The sequence below is a fragment of the Staurois parvus genome, unplaced genomic scaffold, assembly GCF_062004578.1.
Source record: "Staurois parvus isolate SC_StPar_1 unplaced genomic scaffold, SC_StPar_1.0 ptg002628l, whole genome shotgun sequence".
Classification (NCBI taxonomy): domain Eukaryota; kingdom Metazoa; phylum Chordata; class Amphibia; order Anura; family Ranidae; genus Staurois; species Staurois parvus.
The window spans coordinates 104,477-119,304 of NW_028320424.1; the positions used below are offsets into that span (position 1 = coordinate 104,477).

Here is a 14,828-nt window from a genome sequence, read left to right on the forward strand (position 1 = left end):
TCGCCTCAAATGGCCAGCTTGCCAAGCACCAATTGAAGTAGATTGAGGGCTCCAAAGAGAAGCGCCTACAGCCACATCACTCTGAATGCGCCCGATCTCGTCTGATCTCGGAAGCTAAGCAGCGTAGGGCCTGGTTAGTACCTGGATGGGAGACCGCCTGGGAATACCAGGTGCTGTAGGCTTTTGTCTTTTGCTCGGCTTCTTTTTCGCCTCAAATGGCCAGCTTGCCAAGCACCAATTGAAGTAGATTGAGGGCTCCAAAGAGAAGCGCCTACGGCCACATCACTCTGAATGCGCCCGATCTCATCTGATCTCGGAAGCTAAGCAGCGTAGGGCCTGGTTAGTACCTGGATGGGAGACCGCCTGGGAATACCAGGTGCTGTAGGCTTTTGTCTTTTGCTCGGCTTCTTTTTCGCCTCAAATGGCCAGCTTGCCAAGCACCAATTGAAGTAGATTGAGGGCTCCAAAGAGAAGCGCCTACGGCCACATCACTCTGAATGCGCCCGATCTCGTCTGATCTCGGAAGCTAAGCAGCGTAGGGCCTGGTTAGTACCTGGATGGGAGACCGCCTGGGAATACCAGGTGCTGTAGGCTTTTGTCTTTTGCTCGGCTTCTTTTTCGCCTCAAATGGCCAGCTTGCCAAGCACCAATTGAAGTAGATTGAGGGCTCCAAAGAGAAGCGCCTACGGCCACATCACTCTGAATGCGCCCGATCTCGTCTGATCTCGGAAGCTAAGCAGCGTAGGGCCTGGTTAGTACCTGGATGGGAGACCGCCTGGGAATACCAGGTGCTGTAGGCTTTTGTCTTTTGCTCGGCTTCTTTTTCGCCTCAAATGGCCAGCTTGCCAAGCACCAATTGAAGTAGATTGAGGGCTCCAAAGAGAAGCGCCTACGGCCACATCACTCTGAATGCGCCCGATCTCGTCTGATCTCGGAAGCTAAGCAGCGTAGGGCCTGGTTAGTACCTGGATGGGAGACCGCCTGGGAATACCAGGTGCTGTAGGCTTTTGTCTTTTGCTCGGCTTCTTTTTCGCCTCAAATGGCCAGCTTGCCAAGCACCAATTGAAGTAGATTGAGGGCTCCAAAGAGAAGCGCCTACGGCCACATCACTCTGAATGCGCCCGATCTCGTCTGATCTCGGAAGCTAAGCAGCGTAGGGCCTGGTTAGTACCTGGATGGGAGACCGCCTGGGAATACCAGGTGCTGTAGGCTTTTGTCTTTTGCTCGGCTTCTTTTTCGCCTCAAATGGCCAGCTTGCCAAGCACCAATTGAAGTAGATTGAGGGCTCCAAAGAGAAGCACCTACGGCCACATCACTCTGAATGCGCCCGATCTCGTCTGATCTCGGAAGCTAAGCAGCGTAGGGCCTGGTTAGTACCTGGATGGGAGACCGCCTGGGAATACCAGGTGCTGTAGGCTTTTGTCTTTTGCTCGGCTTCTTTTTCGCCTCAAATGGCCAGCTTGCCAAGCACCAATTGAAGTAGATTGAGGGCTCCAAAGAGAAGCGCCTACGGCCACATCACTCTGAATGCGCCCGATCTCGTCTGATCTCGGAAGCTAAGCAGCGTAGGGCCTGGTTAGTACCTGGATGGGAGACCGCCTGGGAATACCAGGTGCTGTAGGCTTTTGTCTTTTGCTCGGCTTCTTTTTCGCCTCAAATGGCCAGCTTGCCAAGCACCAATTGAAGTAGATTGAGGGCTCCAAAGAGAAGCGCCTACGGCCACATCACTCTGAATGCGCCCGATCTCGTCTGATCTCGGAAGCTAAGCAGCGTAGGGCCTGGTTAGTACCTGGATGGGAGACCGCCTGGGAATACCAGGTGCTGTAGGCTTTTGTCTTTTGCTCGGCTTCTTTTTCGCCTCAAATGGCCAGCTTGCCAAGCACCAATTGAAGTAGATTGAGGGCTCCAAAGAGAAGCGCCTACGGCCACATCACTCTGAATGCGCCCGATCTCGTCTGATCTCGGAAGCTAAGCAGCGTAGGGCCTGGTTAGTACCTGGATGGGAGACCGCCTGGGAATACCAGGTGCTGTAGGCTTTTGTCTTTTGCTCGGCTTCTTTTTCGCCTCAAATGGCCAGCTTGCCAAGCACCAATTGAAGTAGATTGAGGGCTCCAAAGAGAAGCGCCTACGGCCACATCACTCTGAATGCGCCCGATCTCGTCTGATCTCGGAAGCTAAGCAGCGTAGGGCCTGGTTAGTGCCTGGATGGGAGACCGCCTGGGAATACCAGGTGCTGTAGGCTTTTGTCTTTTGCTCGGCTTCTTTTTCGCCTCAAATGGCCAGCTTGCCAAGCACCAATTGAAGTAGATTGAGGGCTCCATAGAGAAGCGCCTACGGCCACATCACTCTGAATGCGCCCGATCTCGTCTGATCTCGGAAGCTAAGCAGCGTAGGGCCTGGTTAGTACCTGGATGGGAGACCGCCTGGGAATACCAGGTGCTGTAGGCTTTTGTCTTTTGCTCGGCTTCTTTTTCGCCTCAAATGGCCAGCTTGCCAAGCACCAATTGAAGTAGATTGAGGGCTCCAAAGAGAAGCGCCTACGGCCACATCACTCTGAATGCGCCCGATCTCGTCTGATCTCGGAAGCTAAGCAGCGTAGGGCCTGGTTAGTACCTGGATGGGAGACCGCCTGGGAATACCAGGTGCTGTAGGCTTTTGTCTTTTGCTCGGCTTCTTTTTCGCCTCAAATGGCCAGCTTGCCAAGCACCAATTGAAGTAGATTGAGGGCTCCAAAGAGAAGCGCCTACGGCCACATCACTCTGAATGCGCCCGATCTCGTCTGATCTCGGAAGCTAAGCAGCGTAGGGCCTGGTTAGTACCTGGATGGGAGACCGCCTGGGAATACCAGGTGCTGTAGGCTTTTGTCTTTTGCTCGGCTTCTTTTTCGCCTCAAATGGCCAGCTTGCCAAGCACCAATTGAAGTAGATTGAGGGCTCCAAAGAGAAGCGCCTACGGCCACATCACTCTGAATGCGCCCGATCTCGTCTGATCTCGGAAGCTAAGCAGCGTAGGGCCTGGTTAGTACCTGGATGGGAGACCGCCTGGGAATACCAGGTGCTGTAGGCTTTTGTCTTTTGCTCGGCTTCTTTTTCGCCTCAAATGGCCAGCTTGCCAAGCACCAATTGAAGTAGATTGAGGGCTCCAAAGAGAAGCGCCTACGGCCACATCACTCTGAATGCGCCCGATCTCGTCTGATCTCGGAAGCTAAGCAGCGTAGGGCCTGGTTAGTACCTGGATGGGAGACCGCCTGGGAATACCAGGTGCTGTAGGCTTTTGTCTTTTGCTCGGCTTCTTTTTCGCCTCAAATGGCCAGCTTGCCAAGCACCAATTGAAGTAGATTGAGGGCTCCAAAGAGAAGCGCCTACGGCCACATCACTCTGAATGCGCCCGATCTCGTCTGATCTCGGAAGCTAAGCAGCGTAGGGCCTGGTTAGTACCTGGATGGGAGACCGCCTGGGAATACCAGGTGCTGTAGGCTTTTGTCTTTTGCTCGGCTTCTTTTTCGCCTCAAATGGCCAGCTTGCCAAGCACCAATTGAAGTAGATTGAGGGCTCCAAAGAGAAGCGCCTACGGCCACATCACTCTGAATGCGCCCGATCTCGTCTGATCTCGGAAGCTAAGCAGCGTAGGGCCTGGTTAGTACCTGGATGGGAGACCGCCTGGGAATACCAGGTGCTGTAGGCTTTTGTCTTTTGCTCGGCTTCTTTTTCGCCTCAAATGGCCAGCTTGCCAAGCACCAATTGAAGTAGATTGAGGGCTCCAAAGAGAAGCGCCTACGGCCACATCACTCTGAATGCGCCCGATCTCGTCTGATCTCGGAAGCTAAGCAGCGTAGGGCCTGGTTAGTACCTGGATGGGAGACCGCCTGGGAATACCAGGTGCTGTAGGCTTTTGTCTTTTGCTCGGCTTCTTTTTCGCCTCAAATGGCCAGCTTGCCAAGCACCAATTGAAGTAGATTGAGGGCTCCAAAGAGAAGCGCCTACGGCCACATCACTCTGAATGCGCCCGATCTCGTCTGATCTCGGAAGCTAAGCAGCGTAGGGCCTGGTTAGTACCTGGATGGGAGACCGCCTGGGAATACCAGGTGCTGTAGGCTTTTGTCTTTTGCTCGGCTTCTTTTTCGCCTCAAATGGCCAGCTTGCCAAGCACCAATTGAAGTAGATTGAGGGCTCCAAAGAGAAGCGCCTACGGCCACATCACTCTGAATGCGCCCGATCTCGTCTGATCTCGGAAGCTAAGCAGCGTAGGGCCTGGTTAGTACCTGGATGGGAGACCGCCTGGGAATACCAGGTGCTGTAGGCTTTTGTCTTTTGCTCGGCTTCTTTTTCGCCTCAAATGGCCAGCTTGCCAAGCACCAATTGAAGTAGATTGAGGGCTCCAAAGAGAAGCGCCTACGGCCACATCACTCTGAATGCGCCCGATCTCGTCTGATCTCGGAAGCTAAGCAGCGTAGGGCCTGGTTAGTACCTGGATGGGAGACCGCCTGGGAATACCAGGTGCTGTAGGCTTTTGTCTTTTGCTCGGCTTCTTTTTCGCCTCAAATGGCCAGCTTGCCAAGCACCAATTGAAGTAGATTGAGGGCTCCAAAGAGAAGCGCCTACGGCCACATCACTCTGAATGCGCCCAATCTCGTCTGATCTCGGAAGCTAAGCAGCGTAGGGCCTGGTTAGTACCTGGATGGGAGACCGCCTGGGAATACCAGGTGCTGTAGGCTTTTGTCTTTTGCTCGGCTTCTTTTTCGCCTCAAATGGCCAGCTTGCCAAGCACCAATTGAAGTAGATTGAGGGCTCCAAAGAGAAGCGCCTACGGCCACATCACTCTGAATGCGCCCGATCTCGTCTGATCTCGGAAGCTAAGCAGCGTAGGGCCTGGTTAGTACCTGGATGGGAGACCGCCTGGGAATACCAGGTGCTGTAGGCTTTTGTCTTTTGCTCGGCTTCTTTTTCGCCTCAAATGGCCAGCTTGCCAAGCACCAATTGAAGTAGATTGAGGGCTCCAAAGAGAAGCGCCTACGGCCACATCACTCTGAATGCGCCCGATCTCGTCTGATCTCGGAAGCTAAGCAGCGTAGGGCCTGGTTAGTACCTGGATGGGAGACCGCCTGGGAATACCAGGTGCTGTAGGCTTTTGTCTTTTGCTCGGCTTCTTTTTCGCCTCAAATGGCCAGCTTGCCAAGCACCAATTGAAGTAGATTGAGGGCTCCAAAGAGAAGCGCCTACGGCCACATCACTCTGAATGCGCCCGATCTCGTCTGATCTCGGAAGCTAAGCAGCGTAGGGCCTGGTTAGTACCTGGATGGGAGACCGCCTGGGAATACCAGGTGCTGTAGGCTTTTGTCTTTTGCTCGGCTTCTTTTTCGCCTCAAATGGCCAGCTTGCCAAGCACCAATTGAAGTAGATTGAGGGCTCCAAAGAGAAGCGCCTACGGCCACATCACTCTGAATGCGCCCGATCTCGTCTGATCTCAGAAGCTAAGCAGCGTAGGGCCTGGTTAGTACCTGGATGGGAGACCGCCTGGGAATACCAGGTGCTGTAGGCTTTTGTCTTTTGCTCGGCTTCTTTTTCGCCTCAAATGGCCAGCTTGCCAAGCACCAATTGAAGTAGATTGAGGGCTCCAAAGAGAAGCGCCTACGGCCACATCACTCTGAATGCGCCCGATCTCGTCTGATCTCGGAAGCTAAGCAGCGTAGGGCCTGGTTAGTACCTGGATGGGAGACCGCCTGGGAATACCAGGTGCTGTAGGCTTTTGGCTTTTGCTCGGCTTCTTTTTCGCCTCAAATGGCCAGCTTGCCAAGCACCAATTGAAGTAGATTGAGGGCTCCAAAGAGATGCGCCCGATCTCGTCTGATCTCGGAAGCTAAGCAGCGTAGGGCCTGGTTAGTACCTGGATGGGAGACCGCCTGGGAATACCAGGTGCTGCAGGCTTTTGTCTTTTGCTCGGCTTCTTTTTCGCCTCAAATGGCCAGCTTGCCAAGCACCAATTGAAGTAGATTGAGGGCTCCAAAGAGAAGCGCCTACGGCCACATCACTCTGAATGCGCCCGATCTCGTCTGATCTCGGAAGCTAAGCAGCGTAGGGCCTGGTTAGTACCTGGATGGGAGACCGCCTGGGAATACCAGGTGCTGTAGGCTTTTGTCTTTTGCTCGGCTTCTTTTTCGCCTCAAATGGCCAGCTTGCCAAGCACCAATTGAAGTAGATTGAGGGCTCCAAAGAGAAGCGCCTACGGCCACATCACTCTGAATGCGCCCGATCTCGTCTGATCTCGGAAGCTAAGCAGCGTAGGGCCTGGTTAGTACCTGGATGGGAGACCGCCTGGGAATACCAGGTGCTGTAGGCTTTTGTCTTTTGCTCGGCTTCTTTTTCGCCTCAAATGGCCAGCTTGCCAAGCACCAATTGAAGTAGATTGAGGGCTCCAAAGAGAAGCGCCTACGGCCACATCACTCTGAATGCGCCCAATCTCGTCTGATCTCGGAAGCTAAGCAGCGTAGGGCCTGGTTAGTACCTGGATGGGAGACCGCCTGGGAATACCAGGTGCTGTAGGCTTTTGTCTTTTGCTCGGCTTCTTTTTCGCCTCAAATGGCCAGCTTGCCAAGCACCAATTGAAGTAGATTGAGGGCTCCAAAGAGAAGCGCCTACGGCCACATCACTCTGAATGCGCCCGATCTCGTCTGATCTCGGAAGCTAAGCAGCGTAGGGCTTGGTTAGTACCTGGATGGGAGACCGCCTGGGAATACCAGGTGCTGTAGGCTTTTGTCTTTTGCTCGGCTTCTTTTTCGCCTCAAATGGCCAGCTTGCCAAGCACCAATTGAAGTAGATTGAGGGCTCCAAAGAGAAGCGCCTACGGCCACATCACTCTGAATGCGCCCGATCTCGTCTGATCTCGGAAGCTAAGCAGCGTAGGGCCTGGTTAGTACCTGGATGGGAGACCGCCTGGGAATACCAGGTGCTGTAGGCTTTTGTCTTTTGCTCGGCTTCTTTTTCGCCTCAAATGGCCAGCTTGCCAAGCACCAATTGAAGTAGATTGAGGGCTCCAAAGAGAAGCGCCTACGGCCACATCACTCTGAATGCGCCCGATCTCGTCTGATCTCGGAAGCTAAGCAGCGTAGGGCCTGGTTAGTACCTGGATGGGAGACCGCCTGGGAATACCAGGTGCTGTAGGCTTTTGTCTTTTGCTCGGCTTCTTTTTCGCCTCAAATGGCCAGCTTGCCAAGCACCAATTGAAGTAGATTGAGGGCTCCAAAGAGAAGCGCCTACGGCCACATCACTCTGAATGCGCCCGATCTCGTCTGATCTCGGAAGCTAAGCAGCGTAGGGCCTGGTTAGTACCTGGATGGGAGACCGCCTGGGAATACCAGGTGCTGTAGGCTTTTGTCTTTTGCTCGGCTTCTTTTTCGCCTCAAATGGCCAGCTTGCCAAGCACCAATTGAAGTAGATTGAGGGCTCCAAAGAGAAGCGCCTACGGCCACATCACTCTGAATGCGCCCGATCTCGTCTGATCTCGGAAGCTAAGCAGCGTAGGGCCTGGTTAGTACCTGGATGGGAGACCGCCTGGGAATACCAGGTGCTGTAGGCTTTTGTCTTTTGCTCGGCTTCTTTTTCGCCTCAAATGGCCAGCTTGCCAAGCACCAATTGAAGTAGATTGAGGGCTCCAAAGAGAAGCGCCTACGGCCACATCACTCTGAATGCGCCCGATCTCGTCTGATCTCGGAAGCTAAGCAGCGTAGGGCCTGGTTAGTACCTGGATGGGAGACCGCCTGGGAATACCAGGTGCTGTAGGCTTTTGTCTTTTGCTCGGCTTCTTTTTCGCCTCAAATGGCCAGCTTGCCAAGCACCAATTGAAGTAGATTGAGGGCTCCAAAGAGAAGCGCCTACGGCCACATCACTCTGAATGCGCCCGATCTCGTCTGATCTCGGAAGCTAAGCAGCGTAGGGCCTGGTTAGTACCTGGATGGGAGACCGCCTGGGAATACCAGGTGCTGTAGGCTTTTGTCTTTTGCTCGGCTTCTTTTTCGCCTCAAATGGCCAGCTTGCCAAGCACCAATTGAAGTAGATTGAGGGCTCCAAAGAGAAGCGCCTACGGCCACATCACTCTGAATGCGCCCGATCTCGTCTGATCTCGGAAGCTAAGCAGCGTAGGGCCTGGTTAGTACCTGGATGGGAGACCGCCTGGGAATACCAGGTGCTGTAGGCTTTTGTCTTTTGCTCGGCTTCTTTTTCGCCTCAAATGGCCAGCTTGCCAAGCACCAATTGAAGTAGATTGAGGGCTCCAAAGAGAAGCGCCTACGGCCACATCACTCTGAATGCGCCCGATCTCGTCTGATCTCGGAAGCTAAGCAGCGTAGGGCCTGGTTAGTACCTGGATGGGAGACCGCCTGGGAATACCAGGTGCTGTAGGCTTTTGTCTTTTGCTCGGCTTCTTTTTCGCCTCAAATGGCCAGCTTGCCAAGCACCAATTGAAGTAGATTGAGGGCTCCAAAGAGAAGCGCCTACGGCCACATCACTCTGAATGCGCCCGATCTCGTCTGATCTCGGAAGCTAAGCAGCGTAGGGCCTGGTTAGTACCTGGATGGGAGACCGCCTGGGAATACCAGGTGCTGTAGGCTTTTGTCTTTTGCTCGGCTTCTTTTTCGCCTCAAATGGCCAGCTTGCCAAGCACCAATTGAAGTAGATTGAGGGCTCCAAAGAGAAGCGCCTACGGCCACATCACTCTGAATGCGCCCGATCTCGTCTGATCTCGGAAGCTAAGCAGCGTAGGGCCTGGTTAGTACCTGGATGGGAGACCGCCTGGGAATACCAGGTGCTGTAGGCTTTTGTCTTTTGCTCGGCTTCTTTTTCGCCTCAAATGGCCAGCTTGCCAAGCACCAATTGAAGTAGATTGAGGGCTCCAAAGAGAAGCGCCTACGGCCACATCACTCTGAATGCGCCCGATCTCGTCTGATCTCGGAAGCTAAGCAGCGTAGGGCCTGGTTAGTACCTGGATGGGAGACCGCCTGGGAATACCAGGTGCTGTAGGCTTTTGTCTTTTGCTCGGCTTCTTTTTCGCCTCAAATGGCCAGCTTGCCAAGCACCAATTGAAGTAGATTGAGGGCTCCAAAGAGAAGCGCCTACGGCCACATCACTCTGAATGCGCCCGATCTCGTCTGATCTCGGAAGCTAAGCAGCGTAGGGCCTGGTTAGTACCTGGATGGGAGACCGCCTGGGAATACCAGGTGCTGTAGGCTTTTGTCTTTTGCTCGGCTTCTTTTTCGCCTCAAATGGCCAGCTTGCCAAGCACCAATTGAAGTAGATTGAGGGCTCCAAAGAGAAGCGCCTACGGCCACATCACTCTGAATGCGCCCGATCTCGTCTGATCTCGGAAGCTAAGCAGCGTAGGGCCTGGTTAGTACCTGGATGGGAGACCGCCTGGGAATACCAGGTGCTGTAGGCTTTTGTCTTTTGCTCGGCTTCTTTTTCGCCTCAAATGGCCAGCTTGCCAAGCACCAATTGAAGTAGATTGAGGGCTCCAAAGAGAAGCGCCTACGGCCACATCACTCTGAATGCGCCCGATCTCGTCTGATCTCGGAAGCTAAGCAGCGTAGGGCCTGGTTAGTACCTGGATGGGAGACCGCCTGGGAATACCAGGTGCTGTAGGCTTTTGTCTTTTGCTCGGCTTCTTTTTCGCCTCAAATGGCCAGCTTGCCAAGCACCAATTGAAGTAGATTGAGGGCTCCAAAGAGAAGCGCCTACGGCCACATCACTCTGAATGCGCCCGATCTCGTCTGATCTCGGAAGCTAAGCAGCGTAGGGCCTGGTTAGTACCTGGATGGGAGACCGCCTGGGAATACCAGGTGCTGTAGGCTTTTGTCTTTTGCTCGGCTTCTTTTTCACCTCAAATGGCCAGCTTGCCAAGCACCAATTGAAGTAGATTGAGGGCTCCAAAGAGAAGCGCCTACGGCCACATCACTCTGAATGCGCCCGATCTCGTCTGATCTCGGAAGCTAAGCAGCGTAGGGCCTGGTTAGTACCTGGATGGGAGACCGCCTGGGAATACCAGGTGCTGTAGGCTTTTGTCTTTTGCTCGGCTTCTTTTTCGCCTCAAATGGCCAGCTTGCCAAGCACCAATTGAAGTAGATTGAGGGCTCCAAAGAGAAGCGCCTACGGCCACATCACTCTGAATGCGCCCGATCTCGTCTGATCTCGGAAGCTAAGCAGCGTAGGGCCTGGTTAGTACCTGGATGGGAGACCGCCTGGGAATACCAGGTGCTGTAGGCTTTTGTCTTTTGCTCGGCTTCTTTTTCGCCTCAAATGGCCAGCTTGCCAAGCACCAATTGAAGTAGATTGAGGGCTCCAAAGAGAAGCGCCTACGGCCACATCACTCTGAATGCGCCCGATCTCGTCTGATCTTGGAAGCTAAGCAGCGTAGGGCCTGGTTAGTACCTGGATGGGAGACAGCCTGGGAATACCAGGTGCTGTAGGCTTTTGTCTTTTGCTCGGCTCCTTTTTCGCCTCAAATGGCCAGCTTGCCAAGCACCAATTGAAGTAGATTGAGGGCTCCAAAGAGAAGCGCCTACGGCCACATCACTCTGAATGCGCCCGATCTCGTCTGATCTCGGAAGCTAAGCAGCGTAGGGCCTGGTTAGTACCTGGATGGGAGACCGCCTGGGAATACCAGGTGCTGTAGGCTTTTGTCTTTTGCTCGGCTTCTTTTTCGCCTCAAATGGCCAGCTTGCCAAGCACCAATTGAAGTAGATTGAGGGCTCCAAAGAGAAGCGCCTACGGCCACATCACTCTGAATGCGCCCGATCTCGTCTGATCTCGGAAGCTAAGCAGCGTAGGGCCTGGTTAGTACCTGGATGGGAGACCGCCTGGGAATACCAGGTGCTGTAGGCTTTTGTCTTTTGCTCGGCTTCTTTTTCGCCTCAAATGGCCAGCTTGCCAAGCACCAATTGAAGTAGATTGAGGGCTCCAAAGAGAAGCGCCTACGGCCACATCACTCTGAATGCGCCCGATCTCGTCTGATCTCGGAAGCTAAGCAGCGTAGGGCCTGGTTAGTACCTGGATGGGAGACCGCCTGGGAATACCAGGTGCTGTAGGCTTTTGTCTTTTGCTCGGCTTCTTTTTCGCCTCAAATGGCCAGCTTGCCAAGCACCAATTGAAGTAGATTGAGGGCTCCAAAGAGAAGCGCCTACGGCCACATCACTCTGAATGCGCCCGATCTCGTCTGATCTCGGAAGCTAAGCAGCGTAGGGCCTGGTTAGTGCCTGGATGGGAGACCGCCTGGGAATACCAGGTGCTGTAGGCTTTTGTCTTTTGCTCGGCTTCTTTTTCGCCTCAAATGGCCAGCTTGCCAAGCACCAATTGAAGTAGATTGAGGGCTCCAAAGAGAAACACCTACGGCCACATCACTCTGAATGCGCCCGATCTCGTCTGATCTCGGAAGCTAAGCAGCGTAGGGCCTGGTTAGTGCCTGGATGGGAGACCGCCTGGGAATACCAGGTGCTGTAGGCTTTTGTCTTTTGCTCGGCTTCTTTTTCGCCTCAAATGGCCAGCTTGCCAAGCACCAATTGAAGTAGATTGAGGGCTCCAAAGAGTAGCGCCTACAGCCACATCACTCTGAATGCGCCCGATCTCGTCTGATCTCGGAAGCTAAGCAGCGTAGGGCCTGGTTAGTGCCTGGATGGGAGACCGCCTGGGAATACCAGGTGCTGTAGGCTTTTGTCTTTTGCTCGGCTTCTTTTTCGCCTCAAATGGCCAGCTTGCCAAGCACCAATTGAAGTAGATTGAGGGCTCCAAAGAGAAGCGCCTACGGCCACATCACTCTGAATGCGCCCGATCTCGTCTGATCTCGGAAGCTAAGCAGCGTAGGGCCTGGTTAGTGCCTGGATGGGAGACCGCCTGGGAATACCAGGTGCTGTAGGCTTTTGTCTTTTGCTCGGCTTCTTTTTCGCCTCAAATGGCCAGCTTGCCAAGCACCAATTGAAGTAGATTGAGGGCTCCAAAGAGAAGCGCCTACGGCCACATCACTCTGAATGCGCCCGATCTCGTCTGATCTCGGAAGCTAAGCAGCGTAGGGCCTGGTTAGTACCTGGATGGGAGACCGCCTGGGAATACCAGGTGCTGTAGGCTTTTGTCTTTTGCTCGGCTTCTTTTTCGCCTCAAATGGCCAGCTTGCCAAGCACCAATTGAAGTAGATTGAGGGCTCCAAAGAGAAGCGCCTACGGCCACATCACTCTGAATGCGCCCGATCTCGTCTGATCTCGGAAGCTAAGCAGCGTAGGGCCTGGTTAGTACCTGGATGGGAGACCGCCTGGGAATACCAGGTGCTGTAGGCTTTTGTCTTTTGCTCGGCTTCTTTTTCGCCTCAAATGGCCAGCTTGCCAAGCACCAATTGAAGTAGATTGAGGGCTCCAAAGAGAAGCGCCTACGGCCACATCACTCTGAATGCGCCCGATCTCGTCTGATCTCGGAAGCTAAGCAGCGTAGGGCCTGGTTAGTACCTGGATGGGAGACCGCCTGGGAATACCAGGTGCTGTAGGCTTTTGTCTTTTGCTCGGCTTCTTTTTCGCCTCAAATGGCCAGCTTGCCAAGCACCAATTGAAGTAGATTGAGGGCTCCAAAGAGAAGCGCCTACGGCCACATCACTCTGAATGCGCCCGATCTCGTCTGATCTCGGAAGCTAAGCAGCGTAGGGCCTGGTTAGTACCTGGATGGGAGACCGCCTGGGAATACCAGGTGCTGTAGGCTTTTGTCTTTTGCTCGGCTTCTTTTTCGCCTCAAATGGCCAGCTTGCCAAGCACCAATTGAAGTAGATTGAGGGCTCCAAAGAGAAGCGCCCACGGCCACATCACTCTGAATGCGCCCGATCTCGTCTGATCTCGGAAGCTAAGCAGCGTAGGGCCTGGTTAGTACCTGGATGGGAGACCGCCTGGGAATACCAGGTGCTGTAGGCTTTTGTCTTTTGCTCGGCTTCTTTTTCGCCTCAAATGGCCAGCTTGCCAAGCACCAATTGAAGTAGATTGAGGGCTCCAAAGAGAAGCGCCTACGGCCACATCACTCTGAATGCGCCCGATCTCGTCTGATCTCGGAAGCTAAGCAGCGTAGGGCCTGGTTAGTACCTGGATGGGAGACCGCCTGGGAATACCAGGTGCTGTAGGCTTTTGTCTTTTGCTCGGCTTCTTTTTCGCCTCAAATGGCCAGCTTGCCAAGCACCAATTGAAGTAGATTGAGGGCTCCAAAGAGAAGCGCCTACGGCCACATCACTCTGAATGCGCCCGATCTCGTCTGATCTCGGAAGCTAAGCAGCGTAGGGCCTGGTTAGTACCTGGATGGGAGACCGCCTGGGAATACCAGGTGCTGTAGGCTTTTGTCTTTTGCTCGGCTTCTTTTTCGCCTCAAATGGCCAGCTTGCCAAGCACCAATTGAAGTAGATTGAGGGCTCCAAAGAGAAGCGCCTACGGCCACATCACTCTGAATGCGCCCGATCTCGTCTGATCTCGGAAGGTAAGCAGCGTAGGGCCTGGTCAGTACCTGGATGGGAGACCGCCTGGGAATACCAGGTGCTGTAGGCTTTTGTCTTTTGCTCGGCTTCTTTTTCGCCTCAAATGGCCAGCTTGCCAAGCACCAATTGAAGTAGATTGAGGGCTCCAAAGAGAAGCGCCTACGGCCACATCACTCTGAATGCGCCCGATCTCGTCTGATCTCGGAAGCTAAGCAGCGTAGGGCCTGGTTAGTACCTGGATGGGAGACCGCCTGGGAATACCAGGTGCTGTAGGCTTTTGTCTTTTGCTCGGCTTCTTTTTCGCCTCAAATGGCCAGCTTGCCAAGCACCAATTGAAGTAGATTGAGGGCTCCAAAGAGAAACGCCTACGGCCACATCACTCTGAATGCGCCCGATCTCGTCTGATCTCGGAAGCTAAGCAGCGTAGGGCCTGGTTAGTACCTGGATGGGAGACCGCCTGGGAATACCAGGTGCTGTAGGCTTTTGTCTTTTGCTCGGCTTCTTTTTCGCCTCAAATGGCCAGCTTGCCAAGCACCAATTGAAGTAGATTGAGGGCTCCAAAGAGAAGCGCCTACGGCCACATCACTCTGAATGCGCCCGATCTCGTCTGATCTCGGAAGCTAAGCAGCGTAGGGCCTGGTTAGTACCTGGATGGGAGACCGCCTGGGAATACCAGGTGCTGTAGGCTTTTGTCTTTTGCTCGGCTTCTTTTTCGCCTCAAATGGCCAGCTTGCCAAGCACCAATTGAAGTAGATTGAGGGCTCCAAAGAGAAGCGCCTACGGCCACATCACTCTGAATGCGCCCGATCTCGTCTGATCTCGGAAGCTAAGCAGCGTAGGGCCTGGTTAGTACCTGGATGGGAGACCGCCTGGGAATACCAGGTGCTGTAGGCTTTTGTCTTTTGCTCGGCTTCTTTTTCGCCTCAAATGGCCAGCTTGCCAAGCACCAATTGAAGTAGATTGAGGGCTCCAAAGAGAAGCGCCTACGGCCACATCACTCTGAATGCGCCCGATCTCGTCTGATCTCAGAAGCTAAGCAGCGTAGGGCCTGGTTAGTACCTGGATGGGAGACCGCCTGGGAATACCAGGTGCTGTAGGCTTTTGTCTTTTGCTCGGCTTCTTTTTCGCCTCAAATGGCCAGCTTGCCAAGCACCAATTGAAGTAGATTGAGGGCTCCAAAGAGAAGCGCCTACGGCCACATCACTCTGAATGCGCCCGATCTCGTCTGATCTCGGAAGCTAAGCAGCGTAGGGCCTGGTTAGTACCTGGATGGGAGACCGCCTGGGAATACCAGGTGCTGTAGGCTTTTGTCTTTTGCTCGGCTTCTTTTTCGCCTCAAATGGCCAGCTTGC

General features: G+C 53.9%; 70 non-coding genes and 1 pseudogene across 70 annotated transcripts; all 71 read left to right on the plus strand.

The window, feature by feature from the left end:
- Window positions 1–63: 63 nt before the first annotated feature.
- LOC149430515 (5S ribosomal RNA) lies at window positions 64–182 on the plus strand. Its single transcript, XR_016309985.1, has one exon. It is a non-coding gene; the product is annotated as a 5S ribosomal RNA (ribosomal RNA).
- An 87-nt stretch (window positions 183–269) lies between these two features.
- On the plus strand, window positions 270–388 carry LOC149430516 (5S ribosomal RNA). Its single transcript, XR_016309626.1, has one exon. It is a non-coding gene; the product is annotated as a 5S ribosomal RNA (ribosomal RNA).
- Window positions 389–475: 87 nt separating this feature from the next.
- Window positions 476–594, plus strand: LOC149430517 (5S ribosomal RNA). The gene has a single exon (XR_016309913.1). It is a non-coding gene; the product is annotated as a 5S ribosomal RNA (ribosomal RNA).
- An 87-nt stretch (window positions 595–681) lies between these two features.
- LOC149430518 (5S ribosomal RNA) lies at window positions 682–800 on the plus strand. Its single transcript, XR_016309914.1, has one exon. It is a non-coding gene; the product is annotated as a 5S ribosomal RNA (ribosomal RNA).
- An 87-nt stretch (window positions 801–887) lies between these two features.
- Window positions 888–1,006, plus strand: LOC149430519 (5S ribosomal RNA). Its single transcript, XR_016309916.1, has one exon. It is a non-coding gene; the product is annotated as a 5S ribosomal RNA (ribosomal RNA).
- Window positions 1,007–1,093: 87 nt separating this feature from the next.
- Window positions 1,094–1,212, plus strand: LOC149430520 (5S ribosomal RNA). The gene has a single exon (XR_016309917.1). It is a non-coding gene; the product is annotated as a 5S ribosomal RNA (ribosomal RNA).
- Window positions 1,213–1,299: 87 nt separating this feature from the next.
- LOC149430521 (5S ribosomal RNA) lies at window positions 1,300–1,418 on the plus strand. The gene has a single exon (XR_016310031.1). It is a non-coding gene; the product is annotated as a 5S ribosomal RNA (ribosomal RNA).
- An 87-nt stretch (window positions 1,419–1,505) lies between these two features.
- Window positions 1,506–1,624, plus strand: LOC149430522 (5S ribosomal RNA). Its single transcript, XR_016309918.1, has one exon. It is a non-coding gene; the product is annotated as a 5S ribosomal RNA (ribosomal RNA).
- An 87-nt stretch (window positions 1,625–1,711) lies between these two features.
- On the plus strand, window positions 1,712–1,830 carry LOC149430523 (5S ribosomal RNA). The gene has a single exon (XR_016309919.1). It is a non-coding gene; the product is annotated as a 5S ribosomal RNA (ribosomal RNA).
- Window positions 1,831–1,917: 87 nt separating this feature from the next.
- On the plus strand, window positions 1,918–2,036 carry LOC149430524 (5S ribosomal RNA). Its single transcript, XR_016309920.1, has one exon. It is a non-coding gene; the product is annotated as a 5S ribosomal RNA (ribosomal RNA).
- Window positions 2,037–2,123: 87 nt separating this feature from the next.
- Window positions 2,124–2,242, plus strand: LOC149430525 (5S ribosomal RNA). The gene has a single exon (XR_016309496.1). It is a non-coding gene; the product is annotated as a 5S ribosomal RNA (ribosomal RNA).
- An 87-nt stretch (window positions 2,243–2,329) lies between these two features.
- Window positions 2,330–2,448, plus strand: LOC149430526 (5S ribosomal RNA). Its single transcript, XR_016309921.1, has one exon. It is a non-coding gene; the product is annotated as a 5S ribosomal RNA (ribosomal RNA).
- Window positions 2,449–2,535: 87 nt separating this feature from the next.
- Window positions 2,536–2,654, plus strand: LOC149430527 (5S ribosomal RNA). Its single transcript, XR_016309922.1, has one exon. It is a non-coding gene; the product is annotated as a 5S ribosomal RNA (ribosomal RNA).
- An 87-nt stretch (window positions 2,655–2,741) lies between these two features.
- On the plus strand, window positions 2,742–2,860 carry LOC149430528 (5S ribosomal RNA). Its single transcript, XR_016309923.1, has one exon. It is a non-coding gene; the product is annotated as a 5S ribosomal RNA (ribosomal RNA).
- An 87-nt stretch (window positions 2,861–2,947) lies between these two features.
- LOC149430529 (5S ribosomal RNA) lies at window positions 2,948–3,066 on the plus strand. The gene has a single exon (XR_016309924.1). It is a non-coding gene; the product is annotated as a 5S ribosomal RNA (ribosomal RNA).
- Window positions 3,067–3,153: 87 nt separating this feature from the next.
- On the plus strand, window positions 3,154–3,272 carry LOC149430530 (5S ribosomal RNA). The gene has a single exon (XR_016309925.1). It is a non-coding gene; the product is annotated as a 5S ribosomal RNA (ribosomal RNA).
- Window positions 3,273–3,359: 87 nt separating this feature from the next.
- On the plus strand, window positions 3,360–3,478 carry LOC149430531 (5S ribosomal RNA). The gene has a single exon (XR_016309927.1). It is a non-coding gene; the product is annotated as a 5S ribosomal RNA (ribosomal RNA).
- An 87-nt stretch (window positions 3,479–3,565) lies between these two features.
- LOC149430532 (5S ribosomal RNA) lies at window positions 3,566–3,684 on the plus strand. Its single transcript, XR_016309928.1, has one exon. It is a non-coding gene; the product is annotated as a 5S ribosomal RNA (ribosomal RNA).
- Window positions 3,685–3,771: 87 nt separating this feature from the next.
- Window positions 3,772–3,890, plus strand: LOC149430533 (5S ribosomal RNA). The gene has a single exon (XR_016309929.1). It is a non-coding gene; the product is annotated as a 5S ribosomal RNA (ribosomal RNA).
- Window positions 3,891–3,977: 87 nt separating this feature from the next.
- LOC149430534 (5S ribosomal RNA) lies at window positions 3,978–4,096 on the plus strand. Its single transcript, XR_016309930.1, has one exon. It is a non-coding gene; the product is annotated as a 5S ribosomal RNA (ribosomal RNA).
- An 87-nt stretch (window positions 4,097–4,183) lies between these two features.
- On the plus strand, window positions 4,184–4,302 carry LOC149430535 (5S ribosomal RNA). Its single transcript, XR_016309931.1, has one exon. It is a non-coding gene; the product is annotated as a 5S ribosomal RNA (ribosomal RNA).
- Window positions 4,303–4,389: 87 nt separating this feature from the next.
- LOC149430536 (5S ribosomal RNA) lies at window positions 4,390–4,508 on the plus strand. Its single transcript, XR_016309932.1, has one exon. It is a non-coding gene; the product is annotated as a 5S ribosomal RNA (ribosomal RNA).
- Window positions 4,509–4,595: 87 nt separating this feature from the next.
- Window positions 4,596–4,714, plus strand: LOC149430537 (5S ribosomal RNA). The gene has a single exon (XR_016309540.1). It is a non-coding gene; the product is annotated as a 5S ribosomal RNA (ribosomal RNA).
- Window positions 4,715–4,801: 87 nt separating this feature from the next.
- LOC149430538 (5S ribosomal RNA) lies at window positions 4,802–4,920 on the plus strand. Its single transcript, XR_016309933.1, has one exon. It is a non-coding gene; the product is annotated as a 5S ribosomal RNA (ribosomal RNA).
- An 87-nt stretch (window positions 4,921–5,007) lies between these two features.
- Window positions 5,008–5,126, plus strand: LOC149430539 (5S ribosomal RNA). Its single transcript, XR_016309934.1, has one exon. It is a non-coding gene; the product is annotated as a 5S ribosomal RNA (ribosomal RNA).
- Window positions 5,127–5,213: 87 nt separating this feature from the next.
- LOC149430540 (5S ribosomal RNA) lies at window positions 5,214–5,332 on the plus strand. The gene has a single exon (XR_016309935.1). It is a non-coding gene; the product is annotated as a 5S ribosomal RNA (ribosomal RNA).
- Window positions 5,333–5,419: 87 nt separating this feature from the next.
- LOC149430541 (5S ribosomal RNA) lies at window positions 5,420–5,538 on the plus strand. Its single transcript, XR_016309505.1, has one exon. It is a non-coding gene; the product is annotated as a 5S ribosomal RNA (ribosomal RNA).
- Window positions 5,539–5,625: 87 nt separating this feature from the next.
- Window positions 5,626–5,744, plus strand: LOC149430542 (5S ribosomal RNA). Its single transcript, XR_016309936.1, has one exon. It is a non-coding gene; the product is annotated as a 5S ribosomal RNA (ribosomal RNA).
- Window positions 5,745–6,011: 267 nt separating this feature from the next.
- Window positions 6,012–6,130, plus strand: LOC149430543 (5S ribosomal RNA). The gene has a single exon (XR_016309938.1). It is a non-coding gene; the product is annotated as a 5S ribosomal RNA (ribosomal RNA).
- An 87-nt stretch (window positions 6,131–6,217) lies between these two features.
- On the plus strand, window positions 6,218–6,336 carry LOC149430544 (5S ribosomal RNA). Its single transcript, XR_016309939.1, has one exon. It is a non-coding gene; the product is annotated as a 5S ribosomal RNA (ribosomal RNA).
- Window positions 6,337–6,423: 87 nt separating this feature from the next.
- Window positions 6,424–6,542, plus strand: LOC149430545 (5S ribosomal RNA). Its single transcript, XR_016309541.1, has one exon. It is a non-coding gene; the product is annotated as a 5S ribosomal RNA (ribosomal RNA).
- An 87-nt stretch (window positions 6,543–6,629) lies between these two features.
- LOC149430546 (5S ribosomal RNA) lies at window positions 6,630–6,748 on the plus strand. The gene has a single exon (XR_016310021.1). It is a non-coding gene; the product is annotated as a 5S ribosomal RNA (ribosomal RNA).
- Window positions 6,749–6,835: 87 nt separating this feature from the next.
- On the plus strand, window positions 6,836–6,954 carry LOC149430547 (5S ribosomal RNA). Its single transcript, XR_016309940.1, has one exon. It is a non-coding gene; the product is annotated as a 5S ribosomal RNA (ribosomal RNA).
- Window positions 6,955–7,041: 87 nt separating this feature from the next.
- Window positions 7,042–7,160, plus strand: LOC149430548 (5S ribosomal RNA). Its single transcript, XR_016309941.1, has one exon. It is a non-coding gene; the product is annotated as a 5S ribosomal RNA (ribosomal RNA).
- An 87-nt stretch (window positions 7,161–7,247) lies between these two features.
- Window positions 7,248–7,366, plus strand: LOC149430549 (5S ribosomal RNA). Its single transcript, XR_016309942.1, has one exon. It is a non-coding gene; the product is annotated as a 5S ribosomal RNA (ribosomal RNA).
- An 87-nt stretch (window positions 7,367–7,453) lies between these two features.
- On the plus strand, window positions 7,454–7,572 carry LOC149430550 (5S ribosomal RNA). The gene has a single exon (XR_016309943.1). It is a non-coding gene; the product is annotated as a 5S ribosomal RNA (ribosomal RNA).
- Window positions 7,573–7,659: 87 nt separating this feature from the next.
- On the plus strand, window positions 7,660–7,778 carry LOC149430551 (5S ribosomal RNA). Its single transcript, XR_016309944.1, has one exon. It is a non-coding gene; the product is annotated as a 5S ribosomal RNA (ribosomal RNA).
- An 87-nt stretch (window positions 7,779–7,865) lies between these two features.
- Window positions 7,866–7,984, plus strand: LOC149430552 (5S ribosomal RNA). The gene has a single exon (XR_016309945.1). It is a non-coding gene; the product is annotated as a 5S ribosomal RNA (ribosomal RNA).
- An 87-nt stretch (window positions 7,985–8,071) lies between these two features.
- Window positions 8,072–8,190, plus strand: LOC149430553 (5S ribosomal RNA). Its single transcript, XR_016309946.1, has one exon. It is a non-coding gene; the product is annotated as a 5S ribosomal RNA (ribosomal RNA).
- Window positions 8,191–8,277: 87 nt separating this feature from the next.
- On the plus strand, window positions 8,278–8,396 carry LOC149430554 (5S ribosomal RNA). The gene has a single exon (XR_016309947.1). It is a non-coding gene; the product is annotated as a 5S ribosomal RNA (ribosomal RNA).
- Window positions 8,397–8,483: 87 nt separating this feature from the next.
- LOC149430555 (5S ribosomal RNA) lies at window positions 8,484–8,602 on the plus strand. Its single transcript, XR_016309949.1, has one exon. It is a non-coding gene; the product is annotated as a 5S ribosomal RNA (ribosomal RNA).
- Window positions 8,603–8,689: 87 nt separating this feature from the next.
- Window positions 8,690–8,808, plus strand: LOC149430556 (5S ribosomal RNA). Its single transcript, XR_016309950.1, has one exon. It is a non-coding gene; the product is annotated as a 5S ribosomal RNA (ribosomal RNA).
- An 87-nt stretch (window positions 8,809–8,895) lies between these two features.
- LOC149430557 (5S ribosomal RNA) lies at window positions 8,896–9,014 on the plus strand. Its single transcript, XR_016309951.1, has one exon. It is a non-coding gene; the product is annotated as a 5S ribosomal RNA (ribosomal RNA).
- Window positions 9,015–9,101: 87 nt separating this feature from the next.
- Window positions 9,102–9,220, plus strand: LOC149430558 (5S ribosomal RNA). The gene has a single exon (XR_016309952.1). It is a non-coding gene; the product is annotated as a 5S ribosomal RNA (ribosomal RNA).
- Window positions 9,221–9,307: 87 nt separating this feature from the next.
- Window positions 9,308–9,426, plus strand: LOC149430559 (5S ribosomal RNA). The gene has a single exon (XR_016309953.1). It is a non-coding gene; the product is annotated as a 5S ribosomal RNA (ribosomal RNA).
- Window positions 9,427–9,513: 87 nt separating this feature from the next.
- On the plus strand, window positions 9,514–9,632 carry LOC149430560 (5S ribosomal RNA). The gene has a single exon (XR_016309954.1). It is a non-coding gene; the product is annotated as a 5S ribosomal RNA (ribosomal RNA).
- Window positions 9,633–9,719: 87 nt separating this feature from the next.
- On the plus strand, window positions 9,720–9,838 carry LOC149430561 (5S ribosomal RNA). The gene has a single exon (XR_016309955.1). It is a non-coding gene; the product is annotated as a 5S ribosomal RNA (ribosomal RNA).
- Window positions 9,839–9,925: 87 nt separating this feature from the next.
- LOC149430562 (5S ribosomal RNA) lies at window positions 9,926–10,044 on the plus strand. Its single transcript, XR_016309956.1, has one exon. It is a non-coding gene; the product is annotated as a 5S ribosomal RNA (ribosomal RNA).
- Window positions 10,045–10,131: 87 nt separating this feature from the next.
- LOC149430563 (5S ribosomal RNA) lies at window positions 10,132–10,250 on the plus strand. Its single transcript, XR_016309957.1, has one exon. It is a non-coding gene; the product is annotated as a 5S ribosomal RNA (ribosomal RNA).
- An 87-nt stretch (window positions 10,251–10,337) lies between these two features.
- On the plus strand, window positions 10,338–10,456 carry LOC149430564 (5S ribosomal RNA; annotated as a pseudogene).
- Window positions 10,457–10,543: 87 nt separating this feature from the next.
- LOC149430565 (5S ribosomal RNA) lies at window positions 10,544–10,662 on the plus strand. Its single transcript, XR_016309958.1, has one exon. It is a non-coding gene; the product is annotated as a 5S ribosomal RNA (ribosomal RNA).
- An 87-nt stretch (window positions 10,663–10,749) lies between these two features.
- LOC149430566 (5S ribosomal RNA) lies at window positions 10,750–10,868 on the plus strand. The gene has a single exon (XR_016309960.1). It is a non-coding gene; the product is annotated as a 5S ribosomal RNA (ribosomal RNA).
- An 87-nt stretch (window positions 10,869–10,955) lies between these two features.
- On the plus strand, window positions 10,956–11,074 carry LOC149430567 (5S ribosomal RNA). Its single transcript, XR_016309961.1, has one exon. It is a non-coding gene; the product is annotated as a 5S ribosomal RNA (ribosomal RNA).
- Window positions 11,075–11,161: 87 nt separating this feature from the next.
- On the plus strand, window positions 11,162–11,280 carry LOC149430568 (5S ribosomal RNA). The gene has a single exon (XR_016309497.1). It is a non-coding gene; the product is annotated as a 5S ribosomal RNA (ribosomal RNA).
- Window positions 11,281–11,367: 87 nt separating this feature from the next.
- On the plus strand, window positions 11,368–11,486 carry LOC149430569 (5S ribosomal RNA). The gene has a single exon (XR_016309557.1). It is a non-coding gene; the product is annotated as a 5S ribosomal RNA (ribosomal RNA).
- Window positions 11,487–11,573: 87 nt separating this feature from the next.
- Window positions 11,574–11,692, plus strand: LOC149430570 (5S ribosomal RNA). The gene has a single exon (XR_016309528.1). It is a non-coding gene; the product is annotated as a 5S ribosomal RNA (ribosomal RNA).
- Window positions 11,693–11,779: 87 nt separating this feature from the next.
- Window positions 11,780–11,898, plus strand: LOC149430571 (5S ribosomal RNA). Its single transcript, XR_016309499.1, has one exon. It is a non-coding gene; the product is annotated as a 5S ribosomal RNA (ribosomal RNA).
- An 87-nt stretch (window positions 11,899–11,985) lies between these two features.
- Window positions 11,986–12,104, plus strand: LOC149430572 (5S ribosomal RNA). The gene has a single exon (XR_016309962.1). It is a non-coding gene; the product is annotated as a 5S ribosomal RNA (ribosomal RNA).
- An 87-nt stretch (window positions 12,105–12,191) lies between these two features.
- Window positions 12,192–12,310, plus strand: LOC149430573 (5S ribosomal RNA). Its single transcript, XR_016309963.1, has one exon. It is a non-coding gene; the product is annotated as a 5S ribosomal RNA (ribosomal RNA).
- An 87-nt stretch (window positions 12,311–12,397) lies between these two features.
- LOC149430574 (5S ribosomal RNA) lies at window positions 12,398–12,516 on the plus strand. Its single transcript, XR_016309964.1, has one exon. It is a non-coding gene; the product is annotated as a 5S ribosomal RNA (ribosomal RNA).
- An 87-nt stretch (window positions 12,517–12,603) lies between these two features.
- On the plus strand, window positions 12,604–12,722 carry LOC149430575 (5S ribosomal RNA). Its single transcript, XR_016309965.1, has one exon. It is a non-coding gene; the product is annotated as a 5S ribosomal RNA (ribosomal RNA).
- An 87-nt stretch (window positions 12,723–12,809) lies between these two features.
- LOC149430576 (5S ribosomal RNA) lies at window positions 12,810–12,928 on the plus strand. The gene has a single exon (XR_016310043.1). It is a non-coding gene; the product is annotated as a 5S ribosomal RNA (ribosomal RNA).
- An 87-nt stretch (window positions 12,929–13,015) lies between these two features.
- LOC149430577 (5S ribosomal RNA) lies at window positions 13,016–13,134 on the plus strand. Its single transcript, XR_016309966.1, has one exon. It is a non-coding gene; the product is annotated as a 5S ribosomal RNA (ribosomal RNA).
- Window positions 13,135–13,221: 87 nt separating this feature from the next.
- LOC149430578 (5S ribosomal RNA) lies at window positions 13,222–13,340 on the plus strand. Its single transcript, XR_016309967.1, has one exon. It is a non-coding gene; the product is annotated as a 5S ribosomal RNA (ribosomal RNA).
- Window positions 13,341–13,427: 87 nt separating this feature from the next.
- On the plus strand, window positions 13,428–13,546 carry LOC149430579 (5S ribosomal RNA). Its single transcript, XR_016310050.1, has one exon. It is a non-coding gene; the product is annotated as a 5S ribosomal RNA (ribosomal RNA).
- Window positions 13,547–13,633: 87 nt separating this feature from the next.
- Window positions 13,634–13,752, plus strand: LOC149430580 (5S ribosomal RNA). The gene has a single exon (XR_016309968.1). It is a non-coding gene; the product is annotated as a 5S ribosomal RNA (ribosomal RNA).
- Window positions 13,753–13,839: 87 nt separating this feature from the next.
- LOC149430581 (5S ribosomal RNA) lies at window positions 13,840–13,958 on the plus strand. Its single transcript, XR_016309969.1, has one exon. It is a non-coding gene; the product is annotated as a 5S ribosomal RNA (ribosomal RNA).
- Window positions 13,959–14,045: 87 nt separating this feature from the next.
- LOC149430582 (5S ribosomal RNA) lies at window positions 14,046–14,164 on the plus strand. Its single transcript, XR_016309971.1, has one exon. It is a non-coding gene; the product is annotated as a 5S ribosomal RNA (ribosomal RNA).
- An 87-nt stretch (window positions 14,165–14,251) lies between these two features.
- Window positions 14,252–14,370, plus strand: LOC149430583 (5S ribosomal RNA). The gene has a single exon (XR_016309972.1). It is a non-coding gene; the product is annotated as a 5S ribosomal RNA (ribosomal RNA).
- Window positions 14,371–14,457: 87 nt separating this feature from the next.
- LOC149430584 (5S ribosomal RNA) lies at window positions 14,458–14,576 on the plus strand. The gene has a single exon (XR_016309506.1). It is a non-coding gene; the product is annotated as a 5S ribosomal RNA (ribosomal RNA).
- An 87-nt stretch (window positions 14,577–14,663) lies between these two features.
- LOC149430585 (5S ribosomal RNA) lies at window positions 14,664–14,782 on the plus strand. Its single transcript, XR_016309973.1, has one exon. It is a non-coding gene; the product is annotated as a 5S ribosomal RNA (ribosomal RNA).
- Window positions 14,783–14,828: the final 46 nt, after the last annotated feature.